This window comes from Aythya marila, assembly GCF_965140915.1.
Source record: "Aythya marila genome assembly, chromosome: 3".
Classification (NCBI taxonomy): Eukaryota; Metazoa; Chordata; class Aves; order Anseriformes; family Anatidae; genus Aythya; species Aythya marila.
The window spans coordinates 6777455-6803390 of NC_139044.1; the positions used below are offsets into that span (position 1 = coordinate 6777455).

The 25936-nt window shown below is 39.7% G+C and overlaps 1 long non-coding RNA gene across 4 annotated transcripts in view; it reads left to right on the plus strand.

Moving 5' to 3' along the window:
* Positions 1-25936, plus strand: part of LOC309875886 — a 44757-nt gene that overhangs the window by 8916 nt on the left and 9905 nt on the right. For 2 of the 4 annotated variants that reach the window (XR_014317083.1, XR_014317084.1), the window contains exons 2-5: positions 6696-6773; positions 8337-8494; positions 10612-11993; positions 13625-13789. This is a non-coding gene — a long non-coding RNA (uncharacterized lncRNA). The remainder of the gene's footprint in view (positions 1-6695; positions 6774-8336; positions 8495-10611; positions 11994-13624; positions 13790-25936) is intronic. The other 2 variants (XR_014317085.1, XR_014317086.1) reach the window with 2 other exon arrangements.

The following is a 25936-nucleotide window of genomic DNA, read 5'->3' on the forward strand; positions in this document are numbered from 1 at the left end:
TGCATTTGCTGGTGTTGGCAATCCAGTCACCCTGCTTTGGAGCCCGAAATCCTCCAACTGGAAGTGTGTGAGATAAGGGGCCCCAGCTGAGGGGCCTCCAGGCTGCAGCCGAGCCTGCTGCTCTCTGACATCGCTCCCCAAAAGCAGCAGGTGGGCACATGGGCATTTTGGTTTTGCTTCCTTTTGATTTTCCTCCCGTTATGTGGAGCCGTAGTGATCTTTCTTGCTAGATCTACTTTTATCCGTTTCTTTCTGTTGACTCTTGGGAAAGGGGTTCTTGACATCCCTGGTATCAGTTTTAATCTGACAGATTGACAGCTCTTACAGCTGCTGATCAGAGCTTCCCTGGCAGGACAAAAGGAGCCTGCACACACAGAAATCTCACTTCAAGGGTGTAAAAGAGAAAGAAGAGAAGGAAGGAAAGGACAAGAGAGGGCAGAGGGGGAAAGGAAACATTCTCTTTAAAGCAAGCTGGAAGAAGATAAACTGTTAAAATCAGGCCATACAGCAAAATGTACTTTTGATTGTGATGGTGAATAAAAGCCCTTTTTGGAAACTGGGAAACTATTAGAGCTCATTCCAGATTATTTTATTGGAGTATAGAAATAAAAGCCTTGCTAGGAGTGGGTTTTTTACTGTAGCGTCCCAGCTTCAGATTAGCTTCAGTAATCTACTGATTTTCGTTACTTTTTTTTTTAATGAACACCGCCTTTAGAGAGAAAAGTATTCCAAATAGCAATTAAACCTTTAACTTACTGTGATGACCAAAAAAAAGTCTGCAAATTATTATTGCTTTTAATAGTTGGCTACCTCTTAGAAATCTTTTTTTTTTCCTACAAGTACCATGGGTTTTGTAAAATATACTGTATCCCTCTCTCTTTTAATTTGAAAGGTAATTTAATAGGTTTCATTTAAGCCACAGTATACATGAAGGGACTCATGTAATGGTTTCTCATAGCTTTATACATAATAAGTCCTAAGAATACCTGCAAGATCTTAAGAGCATGTGAGCTATTTTCAGATGGTTTCAAATGGATTCTCCATGTGAAGACAGAAAAAACAAGAATTAACTGTCAGAGCATTACTGCTGCTGGCCTTGGATATTTCTAGAAAGCAAAATACAAAAACAAAATGAGAAGAATTTTTGAGAGCTGTGTGGTGGCTTTCAGCTCTGCACCTGGAGTGGATGACAGCAAAAACCCAGCAGATCCCAAGAGTTCTCAAAATGTTAACTAAATACATAAACATGTATGCGTGGTGTACTTTCTAGTAGTACGTGTCTGTCTCCACAGCAAAAGCTGAACAGTTTCTCTACAATGCTGAACTCAGCCAAACTGATGGCTACCTTGCAAACTTACTTCATCCTCAGAAGCGTGAAAAATCAAGTGCCCACTAAACCTCTTTGGAAATACTTCAGGAAATTCAACATAATGCTGAAACCCCTTTTTAATTTATTAATTGAGCTTAATTCTCTTTAATGTATTTACTTCGCAAACAGATTTTTTTTTCTAAAGGAAATAATTACTGAATAAGGATAATCTGTGTGTTCCTGCTGTTCCCTAATAGGAATACACATCGAATCATCTGGTTAACCAAATTTTGTTCAGATGCCAGGATGAGATAGCATATAGTTGAATATCTTGCAGGTTAATAAAAAGCATACACATCCTGCTGACGTGCAAAATACTCGCAGTGCAAACGTGTGTGAGGAAAATAAAGTATTGCAAAAATAAAGCCATCTGGTGTGTGAACAGCAAAGCTTGTTGAAAAATTGTTTCTGCTCTGAAATGGGCATAAAACAAACAAACAAAACCCCTCTCTGTGATACTAACTTATTTCAGTTGTTTCAGTTTAATAAATATGTTCCATTTTTTTTCCTCTCCTCCACTGAAACTTAGTTTACAAGATTTAGGATGGAGAGATGCTTTTAAATGAATAATTCAACCATCTAATTTTCATTGCCATAAAACAGAAGGTTTTTGACCTAAAGAAAACACTTTAGTGCAGGCTCCATCTCCCGTAAGATTTCTTCAACAACTGCACAGATCTGGGGAAAGCTTAGATTTAGAGACAGTGGCATTTTCCATTGGAAAAAAAAAAATTTTAAAACATTAAATCTGAAAAATCTCACCCAGCCCTAAGCAAAAAGCATCCAAAGGCAACTCCAGTCAGTGTATTACTGAAGAAAATCCATAAATGGCATAACATAATGGTGAAAAAAAAAAATTCAAATGACAGCCCTAAAGCATGAAACAAGATCGAGCTACAATTATAAAATCAGGCTGTCAATATTTTGATCCTCCAACAATTCAAGTGTACTGAAGAAAATTTTGGTGAGTCTCATTTCACACATCATTGGAAACAATAACAAACATACCATGGATAAAAACCACTTGATGTTCTAATGCACTAAAACATAAGCTGAAAGTAGCAATGAGACAATTGTACAAAGTCAAATAAAAAAAGAGATCCTATTTATGTGCCCATGCCTGGGTATTTTCTCAGATGTTGATAATGGGCAATAGTCTTTAAATTTCTATTACTATTAAGGCTTTAAAATTTAAATATTATGGAATTTTTCAAGAAGAGCCACTCGCAAAACAATCTTTTTTCCTTTTTTGTTCTGTTTTGTTTATGTTATTTTACACTTGTATAACATCATTAACATCACTGGACATGTTCTGTAGGACTAAGAAAAGGCTCTTTAAATCTGTTCAGGTAAAAATGTCTTGAATGTGAGTGATACATTCAATAAAACATCCAGGACCTTGGGTCAAGAAATATGAGTTCTTCAGACATGTCAGATGGGGTATTTATTACAGGCTGATCTGCACTGGTCCATCAACTGGCATTGGCTTTGTCTTCAAGAAACTTGCAAAGTAATGCAGAAGTATATATTTGTATGTATATGTATATTTCTTATGTCTCAGTTCAGTCTCAAGTGTAATGATGTTGCTGAGGCTGCCAATTAAGAAGTCAATACTAGAATCACAGAATGGTTTGGGTTGGAAGGGACCTTAAGGTTTCAACCCCAACTGATGTGGGTATCCACTTGCTGGCCCTTCCATTTCTCTCTGCCTACTACACATAAGAAACACTTTGAAAAATTTTTTGTCCTTGCTGATCTTAATGGAATTCATACTTAATGGAATTCATACTGGAACTCAGTTTCCCACTGCCATTTAGCTCTGTTTCCAATTTTGTGTGTTCAGTGTCAACTCACAAAGTTATTGATTAAATAGCATGAGATTTTTGAAGTCCAATAAAAACTCAATATTCTTTTCCAGCTATTGTTCTACACAGCCCAAATATTCTTGATTTCTTTATGGCAATTCTGTGGTGAGGAAGATCAGAAATACTACAACAGCTGGCCAAAAGCTACCTGGTTTTAGAAATGTAACATTACTCTGAATTCCCTAGTTGGAGTGTAGCACATTTCTGTAAGTGCACATTGACAATGTAACCAAATATTTCTCTTCCTCTGAAAAGTCATCTGTACAATATCCATTCTCAGGTATTCAATTCTACAGTTTCTGAATATTCATCTGGAGAGAATTTTAGTTTTTATACATGATAAAGAATTTGTTCTTTCCTTTCATGAAGTATTCTCCTTGACCCATGACCCAACACTGTTTAATCTTTATCAAATTGAATTTCTGTTGTATTAGGGAAGGAAGGTTTTTACATCTTTTAGTGCTTGTATTGATAAAAGCAGAGTTCTGTGTTATCTTGCAGTCTTTTGAACTCTCATGCTGTCACATTTTTTTACTAGATTATTGTGGTATCTCTGGGAGAGCTTGAGATAGGGCTATATAAGGCAACATGATGAAAAAGCAACATGGCACTGAGCCATGCTCAGCTGGCTTCCCAGCTGCTGAGCCTCTGCCATAGAGACTTGGATCTGACTTAAAAAAGGATTTAGTATCCTACAGAGAGGCACAAAGAACGTTACCTTCCTAAAACGTGAGTTAAGGTGTTTGGGGCTCTTCCCACCCACTCAACATGCTGTTGACCTGCTGTTGTCCCTGATAGATGGGACTTTACTAGAGTGATGGTGAAAGGGATAGAAGAGGGAGTTGTTGAATATTTCAGTGGAGTTACTTGTGTCAGAAACTGCTCACCTGTTCAGCTGTAGAAAGTTAAAGCCCTGCATCCATGACAGTCCATGCTGCCAGGGATCATAGTGAAGTGGTTACTGTAGGTGCTGTGATCAGATGGCAGATTTGGGTATGCACACACACGTCAGCAGCTTTGCTTACTGCACTTATTACCTTAAACCAATGATCAGTGCCAGCTTGCAATGAGACCCTTGATTTTGAATTGGAGTGAAGGAAGTGGAGATATGATGGCTGTAAGTTTGTAAATTAACATAACTTTGTAATAGCCTAAAAAACCTAATTCACTGTCTCATTAAAGCAAATATTATACCCATCTTTGTTCAGGAAAGTAATTAACTGGTTTAAAGATTAGCATGCCCTTAAACATACTAGCAAATCAGCATATACAAATCATAAAGATTTAGCGATCATCACGCTGGATTAGGCGATGGATTGCAAAATAGAAAAATAGGTAGTAGGTCAAAAGTGTTATGTCAAGAAAAGGAAATAATACTATGTGATTGATACACCCAGCTAAAACTGTCTGAAAGAGCTCAGGTTTAATCTGAGTCACAATGAACTGCTCACGAATGCTCTGAAGACTGATAGTTATTCATAAAAATTATTTAGGAGAAAATTTGTAGAACAAATGTGCTGGAGAAAATCTAAACTGCTGATGGTCAGTTCTGGAGTAGAAACTGCCAAAACTTACTAAATTATTCACTAGACGTTTGTTCAGTTCAGTGTATTACTAAAGTTATTGATTAGGTAGTTTATAGTATTTGGATGTATTTACAGAAATGTGTTTCTCTTCCCTCCTTTTATTTTGTAGTATAATGTGTTTTTTTTGTTTGTTTTTTCCAAAAATGCACAGGGATTAAACCATGCGTTATTTATAACATGCTTAGTGCTTAGATATTAAGCTCAGATAGTAAGCTAATGGGGAAGTTTCTAACCTTTTCAATATTGCACTTCACTATTCCAAAATGAGCAGTCTGTGTCTGAATAAAATACCGTGGATAATGACAGAAAAGCAAAGCAAAATGCCCAGTCATAATATATATGAAAGACTAAAAGCACATCTGTCAAACTCCCTTTTATTTGAAAAGCATGTTGTTGTTTTTTTTTTCTCTCTCTTCTTCAGCACAGCAGAGCTTCCCCAAATGGAATCCAGTAGTTTACTACCCTACAGTAGCACAAATTCTTGACTTGTTTGAATTAGGCAATTTTACATGTAATGTATCATAAATACTTGAAAGTCAGTTTAGCATCTGCAGAGGAATACCATTGGTCATTAATGTATTAATCTCTATAGCAAGTGATCAGAAGATACTGTCCACGTAAATGTATCATACCGACCTGAACTTCAGTGGTCAGGGGGATATTTCCTGCAGACATCTGGGGCCCTTTAGCTGCCAGCTGAACCACTGCATGATGTGATAGCTGCACTGCCGCAGTGGCAGCACTGGCGTTGCTTTTGGAGCACTGCACTTAAAGCTCAAAGATTTTGCCACACGGAGATCTGCTTCCAGCAACATAAAAGACAACATGCAAATGCAAATTGCAAAATGTACAAAAATGCAAGATTCCTAGGCAGCACTCACTGAGATCAAGGAAGAGACAGAAGCGTGGCAAAAAATCTCATGCAACTCACCTGCAGATTAGCCTCTTCTAGAAGAGGAGAGAAAAATACGACAAAGAATATTCAACCTTTAGTGACTCTGACCTGACATAGATTTGTAAACCTCTTGGAAGGAAAAGGAGAGTTTAAGACTGGAAGGAAATGCTGTGACAGTTACCTGAATAAAAAATCCGAGGCTCTCATCTAGTGTTTTCCACATCAGACAATTTGTGGCTGTTAACCTGCTGGGTTTTCTTTCTGTGATGCTTGTGCTAAGGGGCTTTGGGGTCCTCTTTTTCTGTAACAGCCTCCAAAGTCAACACATTTAGGCAAAATGGAGGCCATGAACTCATTCCTCTGTCTTGATGTAAAGACTGCAAATGATGACATAGCCACCCAAAATGTGTCTGTAGCTCCAAGTTAATTATTTCCTCAACTGAAAATTTTACCTTCTAATCTGGATTTGTATGTTCCTATTTCATATATGATGTGTTGGTATGAAGAATTTGTGGCTTCCTTTAATTCTTGCAAATCCTCAGTGCATTTGAGAAATAAACTGATGTTCACTCTGAAGTCTGAAAAATGCTGGTATTTAAATACAATGGGTCAAAGTATCTCCTCCTGATTTATGGACTTCCCTGAATTTCCTGCTATGATTAATAAGAAGATGTAGACAATAACCTTTTTTTTTTTTTTTAAAAAAAAAAAAAAGCAATGTAACAAATTTCACTTTGTGCTATTTGTCTTTTATATATGACATACTCCAATAGTTTAGTGCTCTGTAAAGTTTTCTGAAACTTTTAATGACAGCAGTGTCAATACCACTCAGGAAAAATACTGGCAGTGCTGGTAAACAAATATTTAAGGGAACTTGATAAATGCAGTCACTGCTATATAAAACTCATTTCTTCCTTCAGCTTCCTTCAGTTTCTTCTCTTAACCGTCTCTCCTCTTCTGTTATTTTGCTTGTCTTCCAGACATCAATGTTGAGGCCAAGATGTCCACCGTCTCCCCAGACTGACAGCAGCCTTAACAGAAACTCCTGCAGGGCAGTGGTAATGGCTGTCTTAGACCTTTCCACTTGCTTTTAACCTTTCTCCTAAGTTACAAAAATGGCAACAAGAAAAATCCTGAGTGTAATTACAAATCTGTGTTTCAGTCCTGTTACTGCATTTGAGGCTTCTTTTCTAAGCCGCTGTTGATGAGCCCTAGGGGCTTTTCCATGGGGCTGCATTGAGTGGAGTAGGTTGGTAAACTGAATTCAGCTCTATGAAATGATACTGATACTAGTAAAAGTTCTCAACTTGTAGAAAATCTCTCTGGCTGATTGAAAAGACTTTTGGTAAGCACCGAGCCTTGTGACCATTATTGCTCTTAGGGCAGTAACTGGCAGCTACACCTCCCAGTGCTTTACCTACTAAAGCATAGGGAAGAGGAGCCAAAGGGGTGATTTTTCTATTTGATAATCCTAAATAGCTCCTTTTTTCTATCTAGCTGCATCAGTACTCAAACATTGTCTGTAACTAAGTGAATTAAACAGTGCAGTGGGTTGTTTTGTGTAAAGATTGTAAATGGGCAGGTTAAACTTTGCATATACAGTAATAAATCATGGAGTGGTCTTGTTTGCACATAGACATTGGAAGGGAAGCATCACGATCCTCATGACCACAAAGCTATGTCAGAGTCTGCCTAGATTGAAAACAAATCAAAAAAAGGTTTGTCTGGAATAACTGGCTTGTTTTGCTTTCCTTTATTTTGGTTTGGTTGGTATGCACATTACTTCCATCTTCATGAAAGAGGTGGATACATCCTGCCTCCTTTCGAAACAGCCAGAGGCAAGGGAAGGAAAATGTTTTCATGCCACAGGTCACACACTCTGAGATAACGCCTGCTCAAAGGAGTGTGGCACCCACGGGTTTTTCCAGAGCTTTATTTTTTTTAATGGGTGAACTCTCCTTCCCTGAACATCACAATGCCTCTGCTCCCCCTGCCTAAAAATACAAAAATCTCTAATTTTGAGTAAGCTTTCAAAATAAAATTTCTTAGCGATGCCAGAAATGTTGTCCAGGTGCTTAGTTACCTGCCTGTTTCTAGCATGATTTACTATTGCAGGTGAGTAAGGCATCTCAGCCAGAGATATTCCACTGCTACTAGGTCAGTTTTGGAAGTTCATAATCAGTATAAATGATAGCAAGTTTTGTCAAATTATTATTAGTTGCAGTGTAACAAGGACAGTGCAAATACACTTTCTGTAGCAACATTCACAAGCAGCCTTTCTTCACAGGAACACTTTTGCCTCCTCTTTTTCAAGATGTGTATGGATTTTGTTATGCTTAGAACTAATAATGTTTTTGATTCCTTATCATCAGAAGGTTATTACAAGCTTGACATTTCCACTCTGTTTATAGCCAAAGCATAAGAAAAATTATTTCTATGCGATGTCTGTGGTTACTGTGCCACTCCAATACAAATCCAGGAGGTTTAAGAAAGATGCAGCTGAGCTGAACATATTCTTTCTACAGTCAGATCTGGCGTTTGTGTGCTTTTCTGGCTTAAAGTTTTTATTTTTCTGGTTCTAATGTGGGGCCCTATGTTTTCTCCTTTTCTTCTGTATGAAGGATGGAAGCATGGAGAAGAGTCAGACAATAAAAAAGACGTTTGGGCAAGGTCAGTGAATTTGAAGAAGGAACCAGGGCAATGCCAGGAGTTTGCAGTGCTCATCTGCTGGCGACTGGTGGAAGAGATTTTGAATGTAGGTGAAGTCACCTCACATATGGTAAGTATTTTGGAAAAAATGGAATAGAGCATAACAGAATCCTTTTTTTTTTTTTTTTTTTGGGTGGAAGTCTTTGATTTTTTTCTTAGCCATCAAACTGAAAAACAGCTGCTCAGTTAGCTCTAGCCAGAATAAAACTCCCCACCTTTTTGCAGGGTGTGCTGCTAAACAGGCAGTGTCTGCAGAGCATTTGTTGTTGCTGCGTATCGTCACTATAGAAGAACTCACATGAGTGGGAAGAAATGCAATTGTGTGTTCAGCAGTGGTGGTGTCGGGGCATTTTGGGTTAAAGACCCAAGGTTAAGCATGGTGACTGCCAAAAACATGCAGTTTTTGTTAGGAATGCTTGAAATAATTAAAAGTCTGATTTTTCAGTGGTGCACTGTGGATACTGTGCATAGACTCAGTGAAATTTGTCAAATTTCAGGTAACGTTTATAAAGCTTCAAAGGGCCAGGGCATTCTTTGAAACTACTCATGGGAGGAGGAGTCCTTCCACATAGCCACGAAAAATGAGAATTCCCGCAATCTCTTCCTTGCAGGAACCTGCTCTGGTCTGAATACTGACCTGCTTTTGAAACATATGAAATATATATATATATATATATATTTAGTAAATGCAGACATAATATTTGTGTTATTTTACCATCCTTTGCATCTCTAAAAGCTCCCTGACTTTATCATAATACTGTTTCTGGATTTGGCCCATATGTGAAATCAAAAGCAGAGAAATTCCTTTAGAGTGTGGATGAAATCTCAGACCATGGGTGTGGAAGTATAACCTTAGCTATGACTGTGATTTTAAATATCCACTGATAAAGTATTTGTGTGGCTATGGATCATCAAGGAAGATGTGCAAGTGGCAGACTGAACTGTTCCCAACAAACTGTGTCTGTCTGCCCAGCCAATATATATTGTCATGACAATTATTTGCAAAATAATTGAAGCTAGTTTCTGTTTAACTCCTGTGAGTTTCCTTGTTATCAGCCACATATGCTTGATGCCTAACATTTGAATGTTTAAAAGGTTTTGAAGCTTTTATTTTCTATAGCTATCACAAGCTGACAAGAGTCACTGTGGCAGCAATAGGAAAGTGTTTGGTATCAGTCTAAGGAGAGGGAGAAAAGCTGGAGGAAGGTGATGGTGAAACTAGGGCATTTGTGGCACTTTCTAGGAGTAGGGGCTCATGTCACTTTTCTGGTTGTTTTGTGAGGGCTATTAAATTGTAATGCCAAAGCCTTTTCCATCAGTGGCCTACAAGTAATACGTATTTGAGTATTACCAATTATTTAGACAGTAGCTTCATAGTTTGTGGTTGCTCAGGCATCAGCCACGAGGAAAATCCACGGTTATGCTCACCCAGCTGGATAGATAGCTTGTGACTAAAGTGTCTGATCAACAAGGCTTATGTTTGAGATCTAGCATTGCGAATTTGAGCTGCTTTCAAAGTAGCTGCAAGAATTAAGCAGAAAATATTTCTAATGAGAAACTGCAATAGGTTACTTGCTCCCTTTCAAACTGAAAAAGACACAAAATCAATCAAAACTCAGGGTAAATTATTCACCTGACTTTAGCAAAGAAACAAACTGGCAATAAAAGGCCCTTCATTGTGACAGGCAGCAGAGCCCACACAGCAAATGGGGCTGTAGAAAGTGTGGCTGAGCAGCCTCCTCCAGTTTGTGTCTCTGCTCTAGCCATACTCCTGCTAGGCATTTGCAATTTTCCAGGTTGTGCAGAAATAAAACACTGCATTCAATGTGGGGAGAAGACATAGGCAGGCAACACCAACATGTCACACCCAGTTTTAAAGTCCAAGGTACCATTTTGCATTAAGAGAATAACAAATCTTTCAGGTGAACAAATATTCAAGTCCTGGAGCAGTACACTGAGACAGAGGTTTAATGAACTCTTCAGTGGTGGTTTTTCAGCTCGTGTAAATTGGCTCAGAAAAAAAAAAAAGAAAAAAGAAAGAAAAAAAGCCAGCAAAAAAGTTGCCCTGTCTTTATATAACTACACAGTAATGATCTCTCCCTGTTCTGCTGGGGAGCTTTTATCCTCAAACACTGTGTTCCATGTGGATTATCTTGATGTTGTTTTTTTTTTCCCCATTTAACACAGGAGATAAAGACTCTGGCCTCTGTATTTAACTGTAGCATTTTCTATCAGAAAATAAGGCAATACTTTCTAAGGGTAGCTCATGCATTGAACTCAGCTGTCAAAGCTACTCATGCTGCCTTGGGTAATTGGCTACTCACAAATCTTTATCTAAAGTATAAAGTAAATAACTACCAAAAAGCCTAACCTAAACTGAAGCTGTAAATTATCCCACAAATTCCTTTTACTGCTGTTTTGCTTGGATTTACTCAACCTATAAATCAGAACTGAACAAGACTTGCACAGAATGATGGCCACAAGGATCTTTATGAGGTCTACAGCCATAAATTTTGAAGCTGAAGAGGCTGAACGAGGAACCATCTGAGCTCTCCTTCCCGCACGGTTTGTATGCTTGCTCACTCACTCACTTCTGCCAGCTTACTCGACATTACTCAAAATGCGTTCTGCCTCATTGTTTAGAAACTTGTGTAATTTTTTGGTTTTTGTTTTTAAAATGGGTAGGATGGTAGGAGATTGAGGGGTGCCCAGCTTTCTCTGCAATGAGCAGTTGTTAGAGCAACCACCCAAACCACAGTAAGGCTGGATTTGGCTTCCTCTGGAGCCCATGTGGTTTGGACTGGCATTTTCAGCTGCCTGGAGAGCTGCTGGAAAGTAGCACTGTTAAATAAATCTGCGTTTCATGGTTTAGGAAAAGCAAAGGAAGCAATGGCTGAAAGAAGAGTTGTGGGGATTTTACAAGAAATAACACTTGGCTTAGGGACTGGAAGTCAGAATGACAGAGGCCTTGCTGGACTGTGCCTGCTGTCTCCTACTGAACATCTTCCAGGATCGTGCTATCCCAAAACTCATAAACTACGGGAAACAAACGTTCAGGTTTTAAATGTCATATAAATTTGGCGTAGCTGAATTAATGGTTCCAGCTCTGAAAGCTGCTGTTTTACTTTACCACTCAGTAAGCTTGGTGCTCGCTTATCATGAATCTGATTAAAATCCACATCTCCGAGTCCGACAAACCAAGTCATAAAATCCTGGGCCAATGGGGATCGCCTCTCAGAGTTAACTGTAGCTCCTAGGTGCTGTTTCTGCCTGCAAGACAGAAGAAATTTTGAAATAAAGATGCGTTTATCTGTCTTCCTGTCCTTGCTGCCGTTGGTTAAATGTGTTGGTCTGCGGAGCTGTGCTGCAGAGGTAGCATCAGGGGCTATGCTGTTTATTTACTTCTGTGCCCTGTTCTCAAATCCACAACATTCCTGTAAATGTGTGGCATGGCTTTTGTCTGAATAACATGTATTAATTTCTTTATCTGAATACTGTAAAAATGAACAATACAACACTGCCAAGATTTACTGCACAGAGCTCAACTGCTGGGTGGAGGATAGCTGCAGGTAAGTCCGTGTTAGAATATTCCTGAATTTTTGAAACACTGCCTTGTGCCTGTTTTCTCTGTTTGGGAAGTAGGTCAAGGAGTTTGTTTTCTGGCATTTTCCCCCTCTGTACTTATCTGTTTCATCTCTGCAGACTCTTCTTTAAAGTATGCACCTATTAACAGTTCTGGTCTTTTATTCTTACATTACACTAACGTTTGGAGAACAGCATCCTGGGATTAAGTCCTGAATATGGATTTCAATAATATTACCTGAAGATGAATTTCAGAAAACTCATATTTTTCTGGACCCGGAGTGCCTTTTTCTTTACTGCTGCTATTCTGCAAATGCCACTTTTTTACCTTTGTCTTGTAGTTAAGCAAGACTTTGCCATTTATATTATATGTATTATACTATATTATATTATACATGTATACTATATATGTATTATACTATACAGCTTCTTAGACAAATTCACCCACTTTAGGCAACAAACGTTTCGTAATATCCACAGAGAAGACAAAATAACTTGACTTTACCATTTAAACTACGGTTGGATTCTGCCTCCTGCTATTCAAAGTGTATCTTAAATTGAGAATATATTTTAGATATCAATGAAATTACAATACTGACTCTTTCATTTGACACCAGTTTCTAGTGTTTCTTGTTACTAAGGTGAAACCATTTAGACCACGGTTCCTAATCTTGGTCACGATCTCCAAATTCTATTGTGAACATGTTTGTTTTCCATGCCTCTCTCATGCCATGACAGTCTCCATCTCTAGTATATAGCATTATATTAGCATTAAATGTAAATTATGTGAGTTATTATAGCTAAAGCATGAAAAGTAGCTGGTACTTAACTTTCTACATTCAGGACAGAGCACATTCCTCTGTCCTAAATGTAGAAAAGCCAAAATATTTTATACAGTCTTTCCTGTCTGTTAAGTACTTTTGCTTAATGTTCTGCATTTTTCCTTTTGTTTGGTGCTAAATCCCCTTGCACAGCAAGCCTGTTCAGTCTGTGTCATCTGTTAATTTTGATAGCCATACTCCCTAATACAGATTGCTGAGAAGTTATGTTGCCCCTATATAAAGCCAATGCCCATCAACACCTGAAATGTGTTGCTATCATTTCTTATGCTGTAAATACTTTGGAACGTATTTTGCCTTTTATTTTCCTTGTATGCTACAGATCTGTTATCCCTGCTCTTTTACAAGTCACGTCAGTTGGAGCATTCGCTCTTGCAGCTCAAATATCAGCGAAGCAAGCAGGTGTTGTGGTCTCAGTCTCCAGCCCTGTTACAAATTCCCCTATGAACCTGACCAAATCAGTTCATCTTTCAGTGTCCCACTTGCAAGCTGGGAAATGGCATCTCACAAATGGAAGACTCCTTTTTATCATTGTGCTTTTTATCTTTTCAAAACAGTGTATGTTACCCTGGCTGAATTATAAGCTAGAGTTTATCTGTTTAAAAGCAGTAATCATAGACCCCCAAATTGGTTGTGACCTTCACAGTCTGCTGTGATACCGTACAGTTGGACAGGCCAAAACTGCTCATGTTTTTTTTAGAATTTCCTGTAGAATTAGTTCTCATATTCACCTCCTTGGCTTATTTATTTATTTATTTATTTTCTTTGTTTTTCATCAGTGACAGGACTAATGCAATTCACATCAGGGCATTCTGTGGACCTGTAGTTGATACCGGAGCCACCACGCTGCAGTTCTGCTGGATGATGCCATACGTCTCTATCCCTGCCATCCAATTCTGAGCGCTCACTGCGCTGTTCAGCAGAAGGGCTTGTTAGAAAAAAAGGTGAGTCACGACCAGCTATCTGTGCCATGGTTCCGATCTGCAAACTGAGGAGAAAATTGTTTCTTTCCTCCTGTTCTTCTCCTATTCTTCAAATGTTTGAAGTTGAATAAGGGTTTTCTGTTGTTGTTTGGTTTGGTTTGGTTTTGGGGTGTGGTTTTTTTTGGCTTGTGACAGTGCCACTGACTTTAGAGAGGCTTGTGCCTGTACAGGACTGTAGGAAAAGGAGTCTCTTACTCTTTCCTAATGCAGTCTCTGCACAATAGGGCGTTGAAATCCCATATTGCTTTAGATGCTATCTAAAATTAATGTTCGTTATTTTTTAATTTAGTCCCTTTATGGCAGCAGCAGGTGCTAGTTGTTCACATGCATTACCTTTTCAGCTCTGTCTCTCCTGGATTTAAATTGACTTTCTTTTGGCGCATGCACTTTTTCAGCAAGCCTCACTTCCCTGTCACCCTACAGTGTGTGCTGGGATAGAACCAGCTTGAGCTCCCTGAATATGGGAGCAGCAGTTTGCAGTGCACATGAAGTGGTACATTGGTTTGGGAGCTCTTAAGGGAAACTTGAGCATTTATATCAAACACAGTCTCTCTGGCCTCACCTTCCTCAAAAGAATTGAACATTTGTCATGTAGAAGGAATTTTTAAGCATTTTTTAAAGCCTGGTGAGGGTAAGGTGATACTTTTTTTCATCTCTGTAGAAGAATTAGGAACGTTGTTACATCCTTTTCCCCATAAATGCATATTGAGGGTCAGATGCTGATTTGTGATATTTAATCCCCTGGTCTCTGCTGAGCTGTTTAAGGCAAGGCCCATGTGGGCAGATCCAGTACAGAGGAGACCCAGGCTCCTCAGACAGCAGGAGAGGCTGGCTCACAAGTAACCACGGCAACCAAGCTGGCACTGTGAGCATCAGGACATTTATATACCAAAAAGTAAAGAAGCCCAACAACACACAGAAGCACCGCAGCTCATTCGGAGATCTGTCCCTCAGTTTTGTTCCTTACAGATGCTGACAGCTGGGGCTATCAGATGTAGGTAGGAATATTTTTCCCTTCTCTGTCTGCAGGATCAGCAGCATAAATTGTTCCTGGTGGTGAGCGCAATGGCTTCCAATTAAAAGAGGATATTGGAATTCCAAGTTGTAGAAACACTGAAGACAATTCTGTATTCATGTTAAAAAAATCATCTATCACACACTTCCAGAAGCAGTGTGATCACATCAATATTTATAACATTCAGCTCTGTGGTTTCACAAAAGAGCCATTAATACAGCATATCAACTCTGGTGACAAGTTACATTTTATTGCTGTCAACAAACAAAGATGTTCTTTCTTTCTCTGCAAACTCCTGTTTTTTTTCTTCTTTTAATCAAACAGCAGGTTTGAGTTTTGAAGGATATGTGTGGATGTGCCTTCCAATATTTTCTAGAAGGCTACTAGAGAAATGACAGAGTGAGTGCATAGTAGCTTGCAGAAGACACTGATTAATATTTTCCTATGAGGTTAATAAAGGTTTGGGGATAAGTTCTTTGCTTGGGATGGAACTTAGCTAATTTCTAAAAAGGACCAGGGAACCAATACCCTGTTCGGGAGGGGAAAGTCTCTGAAATAAATACTCAGCTCTGAAAACACCTCAGAATATTGATGACTGCACTGCAGTTCTGGTTTAGATGAATTTGTACTTTGTGATAGAGTCACAGCGACAGGGAGCAGCAGATCTATGTCATCATATCTATTAATCTCCTGGCACCACATCAGGTTACACGATTTAGGCACTTCGCATTTTCAGTTATCACCAGCCTGAGCCAGTGGGTGTCCTCAAAGTGGATTGCCTCCTGAGAGCAGGTCAGCTCTGCTGCAACACCTGCTGCTCTCTTCACCTCTTGGCTCCGCAGCTTCAGGCACTATCTTTTTGGAGTTCTCTGCCAAAAATACTGGCAGCACTGCACTGAGTTCAGAGATTGGATCCACTGTAAGAGTAATGTCACTGCTTATTTTTCTTCTAGTTAGTCTCCTGAGAGGAGTATCAGTGTGTATAGAAGTCAGATATTTAAAATAAGTGGCTTTGCAAAAGTAGTTTAAAAAAAAAAAAGAAAAAAAGAATTGTGTATGGGTGTTGGAACAAATAGGATTCAATCATTTTATTTAGATTTAAGCAGTCTGTACTAAAAAAGCTGTCCAGATTGTTAATTGAACTCATAACTGTATAACTATTACCTGCTAATATTGAATTTTTAAAACCACTTAAAATCATATAAACAAGCTTAGTTCCCAGAACTATCCAGTTTAGTCAACTGCGCCTTACCATTACAGAATTGACTCTTGCAGTCCTTACACATCTCTCCAGCTACTGGAATCATTGCAGCAAGTCAAATGTATGCATCTGCCATTACTCCTTAATATGTCCCCAGAGGCTCAGTGGGACCATGGAAATAAACCTCCAGGACAGACCATACCACCACATTCAGTTACATTTATTCTTCTTCGAGTATCGATATCTGCATGCAGAGCAGAGGGAGGGTTCAATTGCTTCATAACTTGTGTTGCTAAAGTGATCATTCTGTTTCTTCCCAGTATTGTCTTTTGCTATTCTGGATGGGACAGCAGAATTTGAGCTACTCTATATAATTTCACTTTTCAGTTGAGCTGGTTTTGAGCCTGGGAGGACTTAGGGGGGGAAAAAATCCTTTTTAGCTGATGGCCCTGTGTGTGTGCTGTTTTCAGCGGTGTCTGTACTCCTCAGGTTCAGGCTAGCTTTTTGTCTGGCTGTACGCTGTGCCAGCATGAGACCAGCTTTAGGCTCTTTCTTTATCTGAGTGCTCTCACTAGCTATTGATTGTTATTATCAGATGAAGAGTACATTTCCAGTAGTGGATGCTCTGCTCCCCAACAGTTCATCAGGAAAAAAGTTCAGTCAAGTAGACCTCTCACAAAATCTGGAAGATTCACTTTCAACCTTCAGTTCAGTTTGAACCATCATCACAAGGTGCAGGATAAGATGGTTGTCTAAATTCATCAGCATGTTGCTCAGATCCAAGGTATTTTGTAGTAAAACACCTCATGCTTCTCTCTCTTTTTATTTTTTTTTTAATTTAACTTCCTTTATCATTCTGTTGTGTGGTCCATTTCTCCTATTATTTGGAAAACAAGTAGAGAAATAGATGTCTAGAGATCACCAAAACTACCATGACAGGTATCCTGACGAGAAAAGTAATCAGTCTCAGCTGTGTAACCTCATTTGGGTACCTCATTTGAAGGTCATCAATTTGAGTCTCTCTAAAAATTATGCATAGAGCTGTGACCAAAGTAAAGGAAAAAAAAAGTCAGGGATAGGATCAAATCTGCATCTCATTCCATAATGCTTACCAAAACCAAGATCTGAAAGCTGTTCATATACAAGCTATGGAGAAGCTGTAATTTGTGTGGGCTGGAGACCTATCTGAAAACATGAGCTGTCGTTCAGGCTAGCACAAACTGAAGGCAGCTCAGCAGTTCAGCTGCTCTGGGACAGTGTAGTCCAACTCCAGTTGACTTTAAATATGGAACTGGTGACCTCCCTAAAATGCAATTGAAATCCCAGCTTTACCGAGGTCAATAATAAAAACTCCTGCTGAATTTTAAAGAGACTGGGATTTAGTAGCTAGTGCCCAATATGTTAAGATTCATGAATCAAGAAAACAGCAAGGGGAATTAGTTTCAAAATATTCACTGTATATTCTCAGTGAGCAGTACTGAGAAATGTTGAGAAATGTTGTATTTATGCATTTCGACTAGATCTGCCATTGAGTATTTCTGCTATCAGTGTGAAGAAAAAATTGAAGTAACCTACCAACAAAGTCATTTTGAAGCTTTTTTTTTTTTTTTTTTTTTTTTTTTTTTTTTTTTGTATCTAGATTTATAAAAGAGTGTGGCTTAAGCTTTGACTCAGGTAGCAAATCCATTTCTATGTCCAAAATGGCAGTGCCATCATGGTAATGTGACCATGAAGGACAGCATGAATTTTAAGGCTTGTGCAGGTGGAGGGAAATCAGCAGGTTGCAATAATCAACACGTATAATCAACACGTGGCATCATAATCCAGTGAATCCAGTTTCTTTCACAACTTCTACTGTGTGGTCTGCATTTCATTGAGAATTTTACTTGTTCACGTGGACAGCAGGTACTTAGTTGGGATGAAAATATTTTAAGGCCAGCGAGAACCTTGTAACAAATCCCTGTCCCATGTATTTTTTTGCTAACACTTCCTGGTTTGAGGCAAACAGGACTGATGGCCAAGCACCAGCACTGGTGCATGAGACACACAGCCCAAGTACAAATGCTGCAGGACCTACAGCTGGGACACTTCATTCATTTGCCTTCCTTCCTGTGTGGGCTTTTAAATATTTATTTTGTTTTCCCCCTGGGTAACTGCTGTATAGGGAATGATGACTAAATTGTGTTAGTTCAGTAGTTATTCACAGCAAAAGGGTTTTTGGTTAAAAATATCTCCGCACCCCATCCCAATAGAGACCAAAAGCAGCCAAAAAAAAAGAAAAAAAAAAAGAAAAAAAAGTAGAAAAGTACTTTCCTCACTGTTCTGGTTACAGCAAACCCTAGAGCTAGGCTCTGGGCTGGCATCTTCATCAGTCCCTCTACTTCCAAGCATTAAATCACTGTAACTGAAGCATCAAAAACTCACATGCTTTTAAGAAACAATAGATGTTGGGATGTTCAGCTTTTTGCATACATCATTTCAATCTTTGCATGACATCTTTAAATATTTTCTTTTTAATAAAAATGGAATTGTCTTATCCCATGATGGGCAATGTTGTGACTGGTGCTATCAGAAAAAAAAAATAACTGTAAGACATTAAAAATCATAAGGAGCAACAGTAGTAATTCAGGTTAGAGACTTCATTGGTTTAAACTGGAAAATAATGTGCTTGAAAATCTAAATGTCTGTACCTAAATGTACTGCAGGTTAATATGGAGCATCAGGAGGAGCGTGGGTAATAGTTACAATGAGATTGGGACAACAACACAGGGCTGTTTCACTGCAAGCTGCAGTTACGTGGAAAACTGAATGTGTATGCTTCATCTCTACAGCTGTAAAGGCAATTTCCCATGTACATCTTTTCAGATTTCCCATGCAACTCTCAGAATGTCTTCAGAGCTTCTCCAGGGTTTGGGAAGCAGTGTCATGTTTATCTTTAACAAAGGTTGATATTTTAACGCAAAAAAGGTATGATTTTGTTTGATTCAGTGTAAGCCTCCACAGACAACCGGAGTTTGTAATAGCCTCTGCTCTCTGGGCACGAGCCATAGCAATGAGCAGAAACATACTCAAGGACCATTCTTTTTCAGAAAGGCAGAATTGGGAAATTGGAAGGAGGTCATTGCTGGGAGCCAGAAAAGAGCACAGCAAAATACATGGTTACTCCCACACAGGATATCATTATTAGAATAAAAGTGTTTAATAACATTTTTTAAGCACTTTTCTTGCCTTTTCTCCCTGTGGTACTTGAAAAACAAACAAGCAAAGAACAAAACAGCAACAACAACAAAACACACACACACAAAAAAAACATGTGCAGATACTTCTGTTTCATGTTTGGACACACTGCATGCTGCTTCATATTTTAATTTGACCCATTCACAGAAATTGCCTAACTGTAAAAAGTACAGCAGAGATACAGACGAGTCCACAAAAGCTCGATGTTTAATTAGATTAAGAGTTTTGGATTTCAACTCTTTGTATTTAAAAAGGAGACTGGTGAGAAACTGGCAGGTAGAAACTCAGGTTCACCTGTTAGTGTTGAATAAATTTTAGCCTGAGTCTCAGTACCGCCCTCCACTTGCCAGGAGACTATCTGTCTAACCTGCTTAAACACCTATGTAGAGGAGCTGCTGCCAAAACTGATGCTTGCGGGATTTCTGGATCAATATCTCCGTGTACTTCAGTGTGCAAATGCCCCCCTCTAACTGTGCCGCACGCCTCCCACTTCAGTGCTTCGGCTGCTTTCTGACACCTGCAGACTTGATGCATAGTTTCAAAAGTCCTTTTCTGTTGTGTTTGTTGACAGGTAGCAAAATGTCTGCAGGAATTGAGAGCGATCAAAATCACAATGAATTGTAATTAAAGAGAACTATGGATCGGGACTTAAAACTGCAATGCAAAATTTTGTGACATAATCAAATGCAAACAAGCAAATGTTTAATGGCGGGGCTTGGGAAGGAAAGGGGGGATTTTCTGAATTTCTCACCAGCTGCTGATTTTAAGTCCAATATTCCATGGTGTGTTAACACTTACACTAACCCACTAAAACAACTAGTTACTCTTACAGGGTAATTTATATATGACCTTTGTGATCAGAGTATGTGAGAACACACAGAGGTTAATGGATTCTGTCTTCTCACCAGTGTGAAGTACTGAAGAAATAATCCCTTGTTACAGAAGGGAAAATAGGGCACACATCTGTCCAATATTTTAGCCTGTGACTGAGCTGTGAACGAAACCCAGCTCTCCAGAGCCAAATTCAGAGCCAAAGCAGCCAGGTTGTTCTTGCTCTCACTGGACCATCCATCAGATGACTTACAATGTACCTTTAAAACTCATATTCAACTTGTTTAGGCCAGGATCCAAATTTTCCTTTGCAAAATTTGCCTTTATTACTCTAACACCAGCTCTCTCGGGTGGATTTGACTTTTGCCAAAGTTCTGCTTTTGTTGGGGGAAAGTAATGCTTATGATACAAACAGCAAGCTTTTTTTTTCTGTCTTATTCTCTCCTTGAACCTCTTTTTGTGCAGCACTACGCAAGAGGAAATGCCTCTCATTTGACAGATACGTTACTGAAACTACTCACTGCTCAGGGAAAAGTACTTTGCACAACCTCTCCCAGTAATTCTGTGGCTTTGCTAATTTGTGAGAAAATAATGTGCATGAATACAGTGTAAAAAAAGACAATATAACGCAAAATGACTCTTGCCTACCTGTAGCTAAGAGCATGTGCTCCTCTGAGGTTGTTTGAAAATATCATACAGGTAACTGGAGACGTGTCTCTATTATAGGACTGGAGTGATACTGGGACGTATAGGGCTGCAGTATTTGGCCAAGTAACAGGTTTTGCTCTTGCCTTTTTCCTTTTCCTTTTTTTTTTCTTCTTTCCTTTTTCCTTCTTTCTCTTTCTTCCTATCTGGTGGACTTTGTTTGTTTGTTTGTTTGCTTTGTAAAAAACTCAAAACTTTTTAGCTTCATTTGTCTGTTTAGGATTTAGGTTTGGATATTTTTTTTTTTTAAATCAGACACATATGGCATGGTTCCCTCTGATAAAAACCATAACTTTCCAGCCAACTATACTGTTACTGTCTAATGCGTGAACTTTCATCTCACCCCATCTGAAATGTGGTTGGACTCCAAATCCTCGCATATCCATATACAGACTACAGGGACCTTTATAGCATGGGCCATCAGCAGAGTACTGCACAGTTCGTGTTGTCCAGGTCTCCATTTGGGAGATATTTACTAGAGAGATTATGCTACCTATGGGCAATTAAATAGGCTTTTTTCAAAATGCTATAAATAATATTAGCCACGTTGAATGAATAATACCACTCAGTGCTGTGCAAATTACCAGCATATGGCTTACAAGTGGAATAAGAATGATTTTATTTTCATGCAGAGACAGAAGTTTTGTGCTACGATGAGATGGAGTTTTGCTCATTTCCCATTTAATTTCATATGCAACTCACTAATAGCATCCCAATGTCCCTCTCCACATTTCTCTTCTTATAGTGTCTCTAATGCACCTTAAATGATGAGAGCACTACATCAATAGCCTCAATCTAGGCAATGTGTGCTTTTGGCAAAAACCTGCAAGTATTGCTAGCATAAATCTCCCATTACTATAATGACACATTAAAATGGCACAAGGGTTTACAATCTGTGTTGCGAATTATCCATCCACCTGCTCTCTGAAATCATGTTATATATGGTTAGCCTTTCCGTCACCCATCTTTGTACTAGACTGACTTGCCCAGAAGTTAAAAAAACAGGCATTTATCAATGCACCAACATTTTGTGTAGCATTCCAGCAAGCGTTTGGATCAGATACCCAACGTTGTTGGTGTGAGATAAACAAAGAGAAAAGAACATGGGTGACTAATCAGTAATAGCTAGTTGCAGCCCCCTGCTTTTCCCCAGCCATAAATTGAAAATGACGCTGGCAGGAGGAATAGGGTTTTAATCTAGATGAAACATTTTTGAATGCATTTTCTGAATTACAGGACGTACATTGATGTGGCTGTCAGTCTGTTCCATTTGGAGTGATAGATCTGCAGAAAAACACTTTTGTTTAATTGAGATAATATTGTATTTTCCCCAAGTCCTCTAGGAGAGAACTGATTTATGAACAGTGTTGTTCCTGAAATAAAAAGACACTAGCATATGAAGTCCTCACGGGAAAGGCCAAATTCAGAGATTGCTTTATACCACTGGCTTAACAGGTCATTGCATTCAGGTCGCAGAGATGAAGAGACGCTGGTACCTCCACTGCGAGGCCCAAACAGACTGAGAGTAGTATTTTCTCCCCAGATGGCAGTATTTAGGTGAGCTGGGCACGCATCACATATTCAGAGGAGCCCAGTATGAGCTACCTCACCGCTGAAGCAGTGTGAGCTGTGCCATCTTTTCTGGACTTCTTTCAAAATAAAGTTTGTTCCCTTCTGTTCATCCTGAGTGATGACCTGAAGCATTTATGGAAAGTTTCTGCCCTTGCTTTTGGACATGTCAGTGCAATACCCAACCCATACGTCTGCCTCTCAGCAATAAGGCTAGCTTGTTCTGCAGGGAAAGGGCAGCCAGCTGGAAGGAACCAGCTGGTGAGGACACTGCCAGGCTGAACGCTGCGACAGGCCTGAGGTGAATGCATTTTTGCTCCAGATGTCGTAACAGCTCCGCGGTGTGCTCCAGGTAACAGTTTGGGGTTAAGATGTCCAGGGAAATTATGTTACTGACCTTGCCCTGCCAGCAAGCGAATTTAGCTCTTCCACAGCCTGACAAAAATAACAGCTTGCATCATGGAAAGGGGGAAACATCCAGCATTTGCCTGGAGATTACAAACTAGAACCAAAACTGACCTTTTTTCTTCCGTGGCTCTGTTCTGTGTTGGGCTGAAAAGGAATGGTTTAAGGCCGGCTCTCAGGTGGCAGTGGCAGTGCCTTGATTTCGGAAGAGCTCTTTGGGTCAAGCAATGGTAGATAAGTGTGGGAGGAATTAATGTGGGGATCTGACTTGCCACAGCCTTTCTGCTGCAGTGATCGGGGTGCTGAGCAGAGTCTCAGTCTTGCCACAAGAAGGTGGCCCAAGATGAGATGCACAACCCAGAATAGGGCAGAGACCTGAGCTAGAACTGCTTTGCAGAGAGCACCAGGAAACTCTCCTGTAACCTGCTACATCAAAGCAGCCTGGAATCAAGAAAACTGGGGAATGTTGAGTGAAACACTCCAGCCTTCAGAAAAATGTTTTCTTGTTAAAGATGGTCTGGCCAACTCCAAAAGAAGTCTTGAACCATCTGTCTCGTGGTCCCTTTTAGCATTTGCATGACATTTCTGCAATATATTCTACTTGTAGAGCACTTCTTTCTGAGGGGCTGCAAACAAGGACTGTTCACTTGTTCACAAAGCTCAATAGGGAGTTTTTCTCTCAATGGAGAGGTTGGAAAATTTTTGTTGCTGACCTAGGCCACATTTACGGCTTGCAAGTGCTATAAATCTTGTGCTGAATGCATCACAGAGTGCTGGTGACATGCAAGCCCTGCTGCTCTTGGTTTCCTTACCCGCGTCTGCAGATAGAAAAGTTGTTAGCGGTACTCTGAAATAGAGAAAAAAAAAGCACCAAAATCCACTGTATTTGGAACTGTAGCTTATTTCTTCAGGAAATACTGTCTCTTAATCTGCACAAAACTGGTATTCACGTTCTGTAGGGTTTCTTCCACAGTAATTGTGTTCTTTAAACCTTTTCATAAAGGAGCTTTTTTGGAAAAAAAATAATTAATTCATATCCACAGAAAATGAAGTTTTTGTGAAGAACACTAAGGTAAGTAAGGAGGTTTACATTTATTTTATCTAAAACAAAAATAAGTAAAGGGGAAGGTGAACTGTCCTAAGCCAAGTTTAATTTCTTGTTTTACTTGTGTATACATCTCTTGTTGCAGCTGAGTAGATGTGTGAAATCTGTGGATTCAGCTGGGTGTCCCCAACAAGAATTGGGTTTGGTGTCTGAGGAAAGCATGGTGTAACTGGGGTGGTGCCGGGGCTTGGAGGGCACTGACGGCCCTGCCTGGGTGTCAGTGCCCCCCTGGCACCACACACCCCCTGCAGGGGCTCCTGGCCCAAGCCATGCTGGGCCTCCAAGTTCATGCCAAATTACAGCTGAGTTATCCACAGTAACTTGCTGTGGAATGGGTAGAGCATTTTTAGGATAGGATTTTCTAGTATCTGATGCAAGCAAGATACAGCTCAAAGTATCCAATATAAAGGAATTTAGAATATTTTTTTCTAAAAATAGTAAAGAGCAAATGATAGATATAAGCAAAAGAAAGCACATAGATCCATCTTCTTTTCTTCTGTCCAAAGAACCAATTTACAAGAAGGAAAAACAAATGTACAAGGAACGCAGCGTTCCAGGTACTAGGGTTTGATCTTTCTGATCAGCGCAAGGGTAGGTGAAGAACCCTGTTTTCCCCAGCCGCACGGCAGTCCCTCTTTTCTTGCACAAAAAGAGCCTTTAGGGGCTTATGTGTTGCCCTTTCTGAGATAACGCTTTGGGGAAGATGTGCAGTCATCACTGAATTTTTCATTTTCTTGCTTTGCTGCTGCATTTCTTCCAGAAGAGTGGACAACATAATCCCATTTTGAGTAGCATTACAGCTATTTATGCCGAACAGTCGATTTCTCTAGAAAAAAGGTACGCCAACCTGTTTCTTACTGTATAATTATTTGGTTTCCCATGTGACTCCGTTGAGGCTTTACAGGTCACTTACTTTTATTTAGGGTTTGTGCTAGCATGAGGCAGACCCCTAACCATGTTAAGTCCCTAGGCCTCAAAACCACAGTGGTCTGTGTGCGGCACCTGACACCCTGCACACATCCAGAGGTCAGCTGCTATGCTCCCTTCAGCCACTGCCCCAGGGCACAGCTGGTTCCTCCAGCTGCTCAAATTGCAGAATCAGGAAGCAGTAACCTAAAAAAATCCCAGTGAGCTTTCATTTAATAACAGCGGCAGTGAAAGACTGAGTTGCTGCATTGCCTTGATTTACCATCAGGAAGGCTTCTGGCAGTGCCACTTTGTACTGATTAAAGCCCTCAGTGGCACAGAGAGGTCTGTAATCATTTATTCTGGTCATGGGTTAGTGTAGTTTAGAAAGGAGTTCCTCCAGGAGGCAACCCGGTGTATTCATCCCTGCACTGAGGTATGGGGAAAAAAAGGTCAGTAATTATTCACTGTACGCACTCGTTTGAGAGTGGGAAGGTACCAGATCCACCCTGGCAAGTCAGCCTGGGGCAAACCTTGTCTTTGCTGCAAGTGTGAGAGGGGAGCCTATGGAGAATTGGCCCATTGAAGCAACAGATCCTGGGTAAAGTAGGGAAAGCATTTTCAGTATTACAGCATGCAGTTCCTTACATTAAAGCCTGAGAGAAAGAAAGCCAGCAGCACAAAGGAACAAATGCCGAGAGCACTGGACAAGCCTTGTCACTCTCACTGGTTTTGCATAACACAGGTGCACCTTTAACACGGGCTTTTGGCTTTTCTGCCATCCACAAGCTTTGCTGTGCTCCCGAAGGAAAGATGCACAGGTCAAACAGGATGTCTGTCATGGGCAAACTAAGGCCCACATATAAGCTTGGGGTTTGCTTCCTCGCTTGTTTATGCCTTTGGTGACGATACTGGGAAAAATCCTCATTTGCCATGCTCATATTGAGCTTAACGCAAGGGAGCCACGACCAACCTCTGGCAGAGGCATCATGAAGCTACAGCAAAAAAAAAAGAGAAATAGCATAATGAGATTGTCTCAGATTTTTGTAGGAACATGCTGAGCCTTCTTTAAGTAGCAACTAATGGGAGCTTTAATTTATATAACTTTTTATGTATTGTTTTTTTCCAGCATGT